At 49.1% G+C, this 13,381-nt stretch overlaps 1 protein-coding gene across 1 annotated transcript in view; it reads right to left on the bottom strand.

Annotated features, from left to right (window-relative positions):
- Positions 1-3,490, bottom strand: part of LOC119184168 (inhibitor of growth protein 5) — a 154,158-nt gene extending 150,668 nt beyond the window's left edge. The window contains exon 1 of the mRNA XM_075888743.1: positions 3,359-3,490. The gene's annotated coding sequence lies outside the window, so the exon portion shown is untranslated. The remainder of the gene's footprint in view (positions 1-3,358) is intronic.
- Between the last annotated feature and the right edge of the window lie 9,891 nt (positions 3,491-13,381).

Here is a 13,381-nt window from a genome sequence, read left to right as displayed (position 1 = left end):
TCGTGTCGACTTTTTTTTTTTTTTACATGAGGTGGCTCTGGGTCCACTAGAACTCCAAATTGGAAATTGCCAGTTGCGATATCTCAATGCGACTATGCAGCAACCAAATGTGACAACACAGACCTGCATAGACAGCACTAAATTTTTCTTGGAATAAAGATTGTTCAACATGTTGCGCCCTGTGTGTCTGTCTACTTCTATTAGAATCCTGCAATACCAACACGCTCATTTTTTTTACTCTCAAAAACCCATCAAAGTACAGCAGGAATCTTTGAAAATTAAAATAGCAGCATTAATAACAGACTTCAGACTCGGCAAAAAATTTAGCAGATTCCACGTGGCTTGGGAATCGACGTTACACGAAGCATGCGCAGAGAAGGTGATTATATTGCAATTTTTTTATTGAGCGACACGTCATGAAATGACGCTACATATATGTACAAATGTCGCATGTATAGAGACACGTGTTGAGTTGCAAATGTTCATATAACCAGTTGTTTGCACTTGCGCAATGATGCCAACAGGAACATGCATATTAGTAGCACGAGAAGCTGATCTAAAGCGCTGATGCTCGCGAAGACGCTGGCACTGGACATTGCTACATAAATCAACTTCAGCACATGGCACCGAAACACAATCGACGTTAACCCGACGTGACGGCTGTATCAAATGAGTACATATGCAATGTTTATAAAATTGGATAGGCACACTGCAACTGCTGTTGACGTTTCAGGAAGATTAGCCTCTATTTGAAAAGTAGTTTCGAAACCTGGCATAGCTCTGTGCTAGAATGCTTCATTGCCACGCAGAATGCTTGGGTTCAATTGCAGCGGGGACCCTGACATTTATTCTTTGCATTTTTCGGGTCGATGCTACCAATGTTGGGTATTTCTTAACGCTTGCCCCAAACTACCCATGTGTGTTCTCGTCGTTCCACGGTAGATACTAAGTGTCGATCACTTGTGGTACATACACTCATGTTAGTGGCACATACCGGCTTGGCAGACAGCTTGTGACTACAGACCCGCTAGTTTCTTATTATTTCTGTGAGCACTGCTGGATCTCTGCCTCGTTCTGAAATCGATGCAGGTATGAACGTTCTCACGGCCTCGCCGGGAATGGCAGCGGCCGCCGCCGCTATGGACTTCGTAGCGCCTCGGACAGCAACGACACCAGTGTCTACTCGCTAAGGAGTGAGGAACGGTCTGAAGACGACTTTCAACTCGTACAAGGACGTAAGGCGAAGCACAGAAACACGGGGTCCTCCCTGACAGAAGAACGCAGTCAGATTATTTTTGTATCAGAGCTTGCTACCGATAACTTTAGGCGACTCAACAAACAATCGGTCTCGGTGCTTCTCGAGGCTAGGGTGCCAAACGAAATAAGGAAGGCGAGACTCAACTCGTGAAAAAATGTTCTTGCTATCGACGTTGCACACGAGACCCGAGCTCATACATCCCATTGAGCACTGGTACCACTACTGGTGTCATCTATGATGCTGACATCTCTGTTTCGAACACAGACTTGACCAGTCGTGTGAAACCAGTTGTTGATGGCATCGAAATCATACATATGTCTCGAATGGGCACATCTCGCTGATAAATCTTACATTCAAAGGAAAATCACTGCCCTTGCATGTCAAGGTGGGCTACTTTCTGCATCCTGTACAACAATTCATTCCAAAGCCACTTCAACACTGCAAATGTTTGATGTTTGGACAGGTGAGCGCCGTGTGTCAGAGCAGGATAACTTGCTCACGCTGCACCGAAGCACACGCTACAAACTACTGCACCGCCACAGCACTCAAGTGCCGCAATTGCCTCGGGTCCCACGACGCTTCATCAAATGACTGCCCCAAGATACAGAAGAAAAAGGACATTCTTAAGCATATGGTGCCGGACTGGTCGTTTCGTTGGGAAGCTGTTGCTGTCGTCAGAATGTGGCGCTCCCAACGCCGTAGTGGTTCAAGGGACTCTGTGACACGTAGTTCACAGGTGACAGGACCTCCTTTGCTTCAAAGATTATACGTGTCCCCGTCAATTTCTGTGGTTGTGGATGCCACAACGTAATTCACAGCGAATTGAACGGTTGCAGCAGACTGAGTCAACGACAGCGCTGTTTAACCACGCCATGCCTGAAAAAGACCAGGACATCCCTGCGACACTACGATCTCTCAAGGACACCATATTTATGCTTTTGACAAAACTTAATACTCCGTCAGTCCAAACAGCTCTGACACTGCTGGAGATGTTATCCAGTGTTTTCAGTGCTTCACTAGTTCTCACGGATTGCCCACGACACACTCCAAAGTCGTGATTTCGCTGTCGCATGCCTGAATGCTGAAGTCGTGTTGGTCAGAAAAGTTTCCGGCCTCAGTACGCTACGGGAATGTGACATCATTCATGTTTTGACCAGCACCTCATATTCGTTAAACCATCTTACCCTCCCATGCTGATTTCGGTTCAGGTCAAGTTAAGGGGGTGGTAACGAGAGCACCCAAACGTAAGCGGCTAGATAGATACGCTCAAAGTCGCCGAAGTTCGCTGAAAATGCTTCGCATTTAATAACTCAAACAGGAAGTTTCTTGCACTGTTGCTGAGATGACATTCGTCCTGCATCATGGAAGAAGAAAACTGAGCGTCCCTGACGCCATTCCTAGTGAAACCGGCCATATTGACTAAGAAAATTCTCCTCTCTTGTGCACACCGGAATGAGTTGGCATGACTCTCTCCTGCTCGAAAAGCACGTGGGCTGCGCGGCGCGCGTGTCGTTACGATCCGAAACCAACAAAACGGGGCTCAACACGCTAGGCCATTGCGATACCGTTGGCGAAATAATTTCGTGCGAGTAATAAACAGCGCACAGCTCGCACACAAAGAAGCAAGTACAAAAGAACGCGTGCTAGGCGCATTGACCACGACGACTGTGGTGCCATTGTTTTTACGAGATTTGCACTATTCATGCACTGTACAGACAAGATCGGCCTTGCGCCGCCTTCTATTGTATTCCTTCTCACGCGTGACCTACGCGGAGCCAGGTCGCCGAGCCCGTGTTCACGCAATAAATAAGTTTTCACCACAGGCCGTGTTAACGCAAAAGCTAACCGCCGTCAGCAATTTGTGAAACCACTGTGAACTTGTACACGGTGCAAGCGACACTCGAACGCGCTTGCTCAAATGCCGAGGGGGCGAGCATGACAAGCGGAACAAATAGATACGCATGCACGTGCAACTTGTTACTGTACAGTACACATATCGAACACGAAACTGCACTAGCGCATGTCCATGACGTCCTCATCGCGCCTTGAGGGGCACTAATGTTCCGTGCATTGTCACAAGCAAGAACAACTGTCACTGACCTGCAGGACCTTTGTCGTGGATCGCTCTACGCACTGTTGAAGCCCCTTGGCGAACAACAGGTTTTCAAACCTTGCTACAGTGTACTAGAAGGGGTAGTCACGGGAAGTGTGCCGTGCGGCGGCGCCGAAAGAAGGGTCCTCCTAGCGATGACCGCTCTGCGAGATACTAGAGGGCGCCGCTGGCTAAAGGAGCGCTACGCTCGCGGCCGTCATGGCTCTGTGAACGGGCTGTGTGGCCGATTTGAGTATTGTTCCGAGTTGTCGTCGCGGCTTTTTATGCGACAAATGCCACTTATTGGTGAAATTCATTCCTTCCGCATAGGCACTAGCCGTTATCTCACTATAACGAACGTACACAAAACACCTGACTTCGAGGTCGTTTACACCAGCCGAGCTTGTTTCTTTTTGAAGTTCATAAACTTTATATAGTAGTAAATGCGCTTTCAAATAGTATTCAGTGGATTTCAACTTATTAACTTATAGAGCTTAAATATCTATTTTTTGCATACAGGTGTCTGTGTTCGGTCTTCTGTGTTTTATATTTTTTATATCGCTTCGCATATTAAACGGTCGGCAAGATTCAATCGAAGGCCTCTAATTCTTTCAGCTTGTATATGCTGAAAGAATTAGACGCCTTCTATTGAAGCTGGTGGTATGGTGGTTTTGGGCCATTAAACCCCATAAATCAATCAATCCAGTTCTTTCAGCTACTGCTTCTTCAGATAACTTCTCTTTTTTTTTTTTTTTTTGCTTTCAATTGACTCAAGCTCATTTTTGCGCTGCTAAGCTTCACTTTCGTCTTCCGAAGGTTACGTCGTATATTACGAAAACTTTGTTTCGTAAACACCTTCTCACATCGTCTTCTGGAAAGCTGGTTTGTTATTAGTAGTGGTGCAAAAGCGGGTTTAGCCTGGCCTAAAAATCCGACAGTTTTTCCGCCTGAGCATCTCTTAAATTATAAGGGCAAGTCAACAAATGTCCCTCAGCCGAGTGTTTCGCAGGAAAGCCATCAGGATCCGTTGCAAACTGCTCCTTGTCCCCGCGGGTCCTTGAGGAAAAATAACATTTTCCAATGTCCCGTGCTTGTGACAATCTTTCTGCAAGCTGCTTACAATATGTTTTTTCCCTGTCAAACTGCGGGCACAATCACATGAAATGTTTGATGTCACCGATGTCACCACAAATGGCACAAAACGGGGAAGCGCCTCGCCCACTCTTGAATGACCAAGCCGACGTGTATGTGGAGTCAGCTCTTATCCGGTAAAGCAGCGTTCCAAAGAACAAGCGACGTCGCTTGTTCTCTGGAAACTATCAGTATTATCTGATATTTGCAGTGAACACAAGCACTGAGGTCATTTACTGCTAGCGTGCAACTCTTCGAAAATAACACCCCATAAAACGATGGGCATTTGTCAGCTAAAGGCTCCGTTCCCACGCCGGTACACAAAGCTAACTTGATCACGTGATTTATCTGCAACTCTGCCTCTTCTGGAGCTACGAGTTCCTCTTGGCGCCACTTCTTTCCTCTTATGAGAACTTTGGTGGTTGCAGCACTTTCAGCAGCTTGCTTCCTAATCTGAATGAGTTTTCTCTGCGCTACCTTGCTATGTTCAACAGCGTCGGCTTCCGACTCGGCATAAAGAAGTGCGTCCCCAATACACGACAGGAAAATTTCCGACCACTCATTTAGAATTGGGAGCTTTGAAATTGACAGCCCTTGAAATTCTTGGTCACGAGCTTTATCAGCGGCACCGTCTCAGCCAACATCTTTCGACATTCGTCGGCATTCCTGTTCAGTAATATCATCGACTGAAATGTCTTGATCAACGTCGTTCGACTCAACTTCTGACGTGTTACTCTCATGGCTTCGCTTCGGTTTGGGGAGAACCTGATCACTACGGTTGCCATCCTTCCGTTTTTTTTTTTTTTTTCCGGCAGCAATTCTGAAAGGTACTTGGGAGCATCAAGGAAAATAGCAGGAATGGCACCTTTTCATAAGAGTGACAGGTCTCTCGGGATCTCAATAACTTTACCGTCGATAGTCGTCTTGAAAGTTCGCTCTATGAACCTTGCTTTGAAGTGTCGCTCACCAACAGCCCCGCTGTCTTCGAGGACTCGATCACCTCTCTTGACGTTCCGCGACCATTTTCCCTGGCGGTCAGCTTCAACGGCCCCGCCGCGGTGGTCTAGTGGCTAATGTACTCGGCTGCTGACCCGCAGGTCGCGGAATCAAATCCCGGCTGCGGCAGGCGCATTTCCGATGGAGGCGGAAATGCTGTAGGCCTGTGTTCTCAGATTTGGGTGCACGTTAAAGAACCCCAGGTGGTCGAAATTTCCGGAGCCCTCCACTACGGCGTCTCTCATGTTCATATGTTGGTTTTGGGACGTTAAACTCTATATATCAAATAATCAAGCTTCAACGGCGCCCGATATAAGAAGTGCGCCTTCTCACACGAGTGGTAGCCGCTGTTACAATTTGACACAAAGCAGAAGCGGTCTCGCTTGTGCCGCCGTCTTCCAGTCATTTTTTCTCTTTCCAGCAGACAAGCGCAAATACCACCGTAACGTCTTCACTCACGTACAGCACAATCTCGCGAGGAGCATAGTTATGCAATGGGAGAAGTACCGGCAACGAGGAACTGGTATCACGCATTAATAGCACAAACTGACAGTGCAAGATGTGTTGGCAGACGCGCTCCTCTAGCCCACAGCGTCCCCTAGCACCCCCCGGCTGTACTCGAACTGCTTCATCACTGCGAGGGCCCCTCTCGATGGATGTATGGATGGATTGACGTGGCTATACCCTTTAGATCGGGCGGCGGCTATCGCTACCTAGCCGCAATACTTAGTGAACCAACAACTAGATTTATCTTTTTTTTCCCTTTAAATAGCGAAGTTGAGGACTGGTACTTTTCAGTGAAGGGTTTAAGTTTCACTCGTGCCTTGACTTTAGCCACCAATCAGATAACCTCCTTCTAGTTAATTCTACCCGCTTAAAGTCTATTTTGACCTCCCTGTGCCTAAACCCCAATGCTTTGAAAAACTCTGCGCCATCATCCTGAACTATAGGGTGAAGCCCTTTACAGAACATTATCAAGTGTTCGGCAGTTTCTTCTTCCTCTCCACTAGCACTGCATACCGTGTCTACGCATTCGTATTTGGCCCGATATGTCTTGGTTCCCGTCCTGGCCTAAAACAGTAGAGAACTACTCCGAGTATTATCATAGATTCTTTCCTTGGCAATATCCTGCCTAAAGGTTCGATAGATCTCTAGTGCGGACTTTTTATACATTCCAATTCTCCACATGTCGCTCTCCGTTTCATTCACCTTCTTCTTAACCGATAGTTATTTTTGGTTTGGCCTCCTGTTATTTTTCAAGTATTTACCCGTCAATTTTCTGGTTCGCTTCCTCCATTTTGTATCGACATTCTTCATGTACAAGTAGCTGAAAATCTTCCTAGCCCAACGCTCCGCCCCCATTTCTTTCAATCGCTTGTCAAATTTTATCTTGCTGCTAGCTTTCCTGCCCTCAAATGATGTCAATCCCATATCACTTTGCACTCCCTTATTTCTTGCATTCCCGTGAGTTTCTAAAGAAAGCCTACCTATTCTACGTTGCTTAATTTCTAATTTTGCTTGAACTTCTGATCTCATGCACAAGACCACACTGCCGAACGTCAGACCAGCAATCATGACCCCTTTCCGTATTCCTCTCACAACATCATTCTTATTGTAATTCCAGTGTCCTATGTTTCATCAATGCTGCATTCCTGTTACCTTTAGTCGTTACGTATATTTCGTGTTGCCTTAAGTACTCGGTCCCTTTGCTTCTCCATACGCTTAGATATTTGTAATCACCTGTTATCTCTAGCGTGACATCCTGTATCCTAAGCTCACTACCTTCATTATCATTAAAATTATGACTGCTGATTTTTACTTACTGAAGTTGAAATCTAACTTATCTCCCTCATTACCACAGATGTCAATCAATCTCTGCAAATCTTCCTTGTTGTCGGGCATTAGCACTATATCATCTGCGTACATCAATGCTGGTAGTGCCTGCTCGATAAGTTTCCCTTGTTTTACAAGAGAGAGGTTGAAGGCAAGTCCACTTTCCTCTAATTTGGCCTCTAATCCTTGTAGGTACATCATGAATAACAAGTGTGACAGAGGACACCCCTGCCCAAGCCCCCGTTTTACCTCTGTAGGCTTGGATACCTGTTTTTCCCACTTTATAACTACATTGTTACTTTTACAGATATTGTCACGTAGCAAAGGACGACGCAGTTGTCTATGAGGAAAACAAGTTTATTGGAGCGAACCTGTGCTCCCCTAACAACTGAAAAAAATACACTTTTTATCAGCGGCCAGCAAAACGACGGGCACGCTAGTGAGCGTAGGCGATCGAATGACGTGGCATCGGCTCGGCTGTGCGGGAATTTATATCCCTCGGCGCGAGGGTTTCTCGAATAGTCGAATTGTCAAACAACGCTTGAAGCGTTGTTTCTATCGAACAACGCCTGAAGCGTTGTTCGATAGCGTTTGTTCGAAACGCTGTGGTAGCGTTTGTTCGAAACTCTGTGAAAACGGCGATAGCACAGGCCGGCGCAGCCAGGCCAAAAAAACAAAACACAAATAAACAAACCCAATGCATGGTTCGCGGCATTACCCCCCCCCCCCCCCCCCTCTAAGAGTGCATCGACCCGATGCTAACATAAGGGACAGTCCACACAAATTAAAAGTTCGTCATCATCCGTAGAAAGGTTTTAAGCGAACCACATGGACGACTTCGGGCCGCGTGCGTCGTCGTGATGTACGGGAGTCCCCATTGGGGATCACTTCGTACGTTAGTTCGCCAACACGTCGTAGAATCTGGTAGGGTCCGAAATAGCGTCGTAGAAGTTTTTCACTGAGTCCACGTCGTCGAATGGGAGTCCAAACCCACACACGATCTCCAGGATGGTACTCGGCGTCTCGGCGTCGGAGAATGTAGCGTCCGGCATCCACCAGTTGCTGGTCCGTTATACGAGCTCGAGCGAGCTGGCGGGCCTCCTCCGCACGTTGGAGGTATCCTTGGACGTCGGCGTTGAGGTCGTCGTCTTCTACGTGCGGAAGCATGGCGTCGAGCATCGTAGTCGGCCGTCTTCCGTAGACGAGCTCGAACGGTGTCATCTGCGTGGTTTCTTGAATAGCCGTGTTGTACGCAAACGTGACGTACGGGAGGACTTCGTCCCACGTCTTATGTTAAACGTCGACGTACATAGACAGCATATCCGCGATTGTCTTATTGAGCCGTTCCGTTAATTCATTCGTTTGGGGGTGGTACGCCGTCGTTCTTCGGTGATCTGTGTTGCTGTAGCGTAAGATTCCTTGCATGAGCTCCGCAGTGAAGGTCGTTCCGCGGTCCGTAATTAGGACCTCAGGGGCTCCATGTCGCAGCACAACTTGGTTAATAAAGAACTTTGCAACTTCTTGTGCAGTTCCCCTAGGAAGAGCGGTGGTCTCTGCGTAGCGCGTCATGTAGTCTGTCGCTACGACAATCCATTTGTTCGCGGATCAGGATGTAGGGAACGGGCCCAGAAGGTCCATTCCGATCTGTTGGAAGGGCCTCGTTGGGACGGCGATCGGCTGCAGAAGTCCGGCTGGTCTCGTCGGTGGTGTTTTTCGTCGCTGGCAGTCACGGCAGCTCCGGACGTAGTGGGTGACATCGGATGTAGGGCGGGGCCAGAAGTATTTCGCCTTGATTTTTGTAATCGTGTGAGCTGTTCCGAGATGTCCGGAAGACGGGTCGTCGTGGCACGCTTCCAAAATTTCGTCACGAAGGTCTGCGGGGATGACAAGTAGATAATTCGTTCTCGTTCCGGGGTTGAAATTCTTCTTCACTAGGATGGAGTTTTTGAGGCTGAATGCTGGTAAGTTGCGCTTGAACGCCCTAGGCACGGCGACGTTGCGTCCTTCGAGGTAGTCGATCATGGCGCGGAGGTCAGGGTCGGCACGCTGCTGGGCGGCTAGGTCGCTCTCTGTCACGACTCCGAAGAACGCGCTGTCTTCATCGGAGTCCTGTGGTGGTGGGTCGACGGGGGCGCGGGACAGGCAGTCGGCGTCGGAGTGTTTCCTGCCGGATTTGTAGAATATTGTAACGTCAAACTCTTGCAGGCGCAAGCTCCACCACCCAAGACGGCCAGAGGGGTCCTTCAAATTGGCGAGCCAACACAGCGCATGATGGTCTGTCACAACCTTAAACGGTCTACCATAGACGTATGGGCGAAATTTTGAAATGGCCCATATGATAGCTAGGCACTCTTTCTCGGAGGCAGAGTAGTTTCTCTCCTCCTTCGACAGACCACGGCTTGCATAGGCGATTACCTTTTCGTAACCGCTTTGCTTTTGGACGAGGACGGGGTGGCAGGGTGACGTGATCGTCGGCGATTCTTACAGCAGCACGGTGTCCGAGGTTCGGCTGCGGCGCCGTGGAGTGATCGGAAGAAAACGTTATCAACCTGGTCTGCAGATCAATTATTGCGCCATTGTCCGTCGAAAAGTCCATTCCGAGAATAACGTCGCGGGAGCAGTTAGGCAAAATGACGAACTCCGAAGGGTACGTAGTGCCGTCTATGGTGACGCGCGATGTGCACATTCCACTTGGGGTCACGAGGTGGCCTCCTGCTGTGCGTATGTGCGGACCGTCCCATTTGGTCGTAACTTTCTTTAGCTTGGACGCGAATGACCCGCTCATGACCGAGTAGTCGGCTCCCGTGTCGATGAGGGCGACTACGTCAAGGCCGTCGATCGACAACTGGACGTCAGATGCCGCTTTCCTCGAATTTCGGGTGCGTCTGGGCGTCGTACCGCGGCTTGCACGTGTTGATGGTCGGGCACTATGCGTCGTCATCGTCGTCTTCTCAGCGGCAGGCTTCGTCATTTCGGGTACGCGTCGCGCAGCGTAGCTGTCGTCGTTTGCGGGGGTCTCGTCAGGGTGTCGTCGGGTCGTCGGGATGAGGGCATGTCGTGAGTCACGGTCTTGCGTCATTGGAGGGTTTTCATTTTCTCGCCGTTGTGCAACTTCACCTCCAGAAGTTGCTGCTTTTAGTTTCCCCCTCGTGGGCTGGAGGACCTTCCACGGGCGAAGTCAGCATGGCTGCGACGGTTGGGGGATTGGTACGGGTAGGACGACGGCGAACGGTTGAAACGGGATGGTCCACGGCTGGTGTTCGACAGGTATTCTTCGATCTCAAATGGGCGCTGGCCGGCTCGCGGGCGGGGTGCGTCGACGGAGAACCCACGCAAACCCAGCCTCTTGTGCGGGCAGCGGCGGTAGACGTGGTCGGCCTCTCCGCAGTGGTAGCACAGCGGACGATTATCTGGCGTTCGCCCCGCCTCGGTCTTCCTGGGCGCCTGGTTTCGGGTTACAGGGGGTCGGGTGGGCGACATTGGGCGGCGGTACGGCGGGGCCTCTTGATAACGGGTTGGGACGGGTCGGGGTCGACGAGCAGCAGCGGAGTAGGTCATCGCTTGTGGTTCGCAAGATGCTTCCGACGGCGTGAAATTCCCCAGTGCTTGCTGAACCTCCTCGCGGACGACGTCAGTGAGGGAGGCGACTTGGGGCTGCGGCGTTGCTGGGAACAATTTCCTCAGTTCCTCGCGAACGACGGCGCGGATGGTCTCCCGCAAGTCTTCCGTCGCCAATCCAGGGGCGTTTACCGGGTTCACCGAAAGGGTGTTGAGTGGTCTATCGTAATGCCGCGAACGCATATCCAAGTTCCTCTCGATCATCGAAGCCTCGGTGATGAACTCAGCGACGGTGTTAGGGGGGTTGCGGATGAGTCCAGCGAAGAGCTCTTGTTTAACTCATGCATCAGAAAGCGCACCTTCTTCTCTTCTGCCATTTCGGGGTCAGCTCTCCGGAACAGCATCTTCATCTCCTCAGCGAACAGTACAATACCTCCGTTAGGGTGTTGCATTCGCGTCTCCAACAAAAGGGCGGCTCGTTCTTTCCGCACAACCGTAGCGAATGTTTTGAGGAATTCGCTCTTAAAGACAGTCCAGTCGGTTAGGGAGCCTTCATGGTTCTCAAACCACGTTCGAGCTGCATCCTCCAAATAGAAGAAGACATGACGAAAAGTTTCTTCGTCATCCCACCTGTTAAAGATGCGGATGCGCTCCAGCTTCTTCAGCCACTCTTCCGGGTCTTCACCAGGAGATCCTCGGAATGATGGGGGCTCACGAGGTTGTTGTAGAACGACGGGAGGGTTGGTAGCGCTGGTCATGGTGCCTGCGTTGATCATCGTGGTTTTTACGTCTTCTTTCCTTTTTTTATCCGGGAGCAGTCCAAACTCTGGCTGAAAGCCTTGCTGTCGGCGGCTTACACGAGTTGGGCTTGCTTGTCGGCTTAGCGATGGCTTAGGGTTCATGTACCCCGCACCTCCACCAGATGTCACGCAGCAAAGGACGACGCAGTTGTCTATGAGGAAAACAAATTTATTGGAGCGAACCTGTGCTCCCCTAACAACTGAAAAAAAATACACAGGCGGCGAAGCAGCGGCCAGCAAAACGACGGGCACGTTAGTGAGCGTCGGCGATCGAATGACGCGGCATCGGCTGTGCGGGAATTTATACCCCTCGGCGCGAGGGTTTCTCGAATGGTCGAATTGTATCGAGAACGCCGTGATAGCGTTTGTTAGAAACGCTGTTCGTTCGAACAGCGTTTCTAACAAACAACGCTTGAAGCGTTGTTTCTATCGAACAACGCCTGAAGCGTTGTTCGATAGCGTTTGTTCGAAACGCTGTGGTAGCGTTTGTTCGAAACGCTGTGGTAGCGTTTGTTCGAAACTCTGAAAACGGCGATAGCACAGGCCGGCGCAGCCAGGCCGAAAAAACAAAACACAAATAAACAAACCCAATGCATGGTTCGCGGCAATATTCTTTAAAAGATTAGTGACTCCATCTTCCACACCTAGTGTGTCCAGTATTCCCCACAAGTCCCCTTGAACCACGGTATTGTACGCTCTTTTGATATCCAAAAATGCTAGCCACAGGGGCCTGTGTTCATTTTCTGCTATTTCGATGCACCGCTTCAGTGAAAACAGATTGTCTTTTAACCTCCCGTGTTTCTGAAACCAATTCTGCAGTTCCCTCAGGAACCCCTCATCCTCTATCCATGCCTGCAGTCTTTTCTTCATAATCTGCATCGCCAGCCTGTAGACCACAGATGTCACTGTTTTAAGACGGTAGTTGTTTATGTCAGCTTTGTCCCCTTTCCTTTATAGATCATGCTCATCCTATCGAGTTTCCAGCCATCGAGGACTTCACCATCAATTATTGCTTTGCTCACTGCTTCTCTCAAAGTTAGCTTAAACTCTGGACCCAATGCCTTATCAGCATAATTGGAAAGCCATCTGGGCCTTTTGATGTACTACTCAGAACCCTCTTCTCAGCCCTTTCCCACTCTCGTTGTGAAAATGGAGCCACTGCGCCACTTGATCCATTCTTGTCTATTGTGGTGGATAAGGCACTTTTTTGTTGAAATTTTTCTGTCACCCTTGTTTTTATATATTTAATAGCTTCGTCCCCTTCTTACCTAGCACCTTCTGCTGTAGTTATAAACCTCTGCTCTAGGTTTGTCTCATTTCTTAGGGAGTTTAGATGGTTCCAAAAATTCGCAGCTGCCTTTCTATTCTTTTTATGTACTTGCGCCAGCCACTGAGCCTCCTTTCTTCTAACCTTTTCATTGATGAGAAGGAATGCTTCATTTCTACAGCTTAGAAAGATGACCCATTTTTTTTCAACATCATCTGTCGGTTCACCCCGCTGCTTAGCATGTCTGTGTTCCCTAGAGGCTTCCTGACGTTTTGCTACGGCTCTCTTAAATTCCCCATCCCACCAACCCTTGGGTTTGTGTCTTCTTTTCGGGGTGACTTGTCACGAGTCTTAGCAAGCTCTAGCCCTAATAAGATTCGTGTATGTCCACACTGTGTTATTATCCTCAGTTATTACTTTCTCAATTTGTTCAGTAGATATTTATA

The sequence above is a fragment of the Rhipicephalus microplus genome, chromosome 3 (assembly GCF_043290135.1).
Source record: "Rhipicephalus microplus isolate Deutch F79 chromosome 3, USDA_Rmic, whole genome shotgun sequence".
In the NCBI taxonomy this organism is placed as follows: Eukaryota; Metazoa; Arthropoda; class Arachnida; order Ixodida; family Ixodidae; genus Rhipicephalus; species Rhipicephalus microplus.
This window is presented reverse-complemented; position numbering and strand designations above follow the sequence as displayed.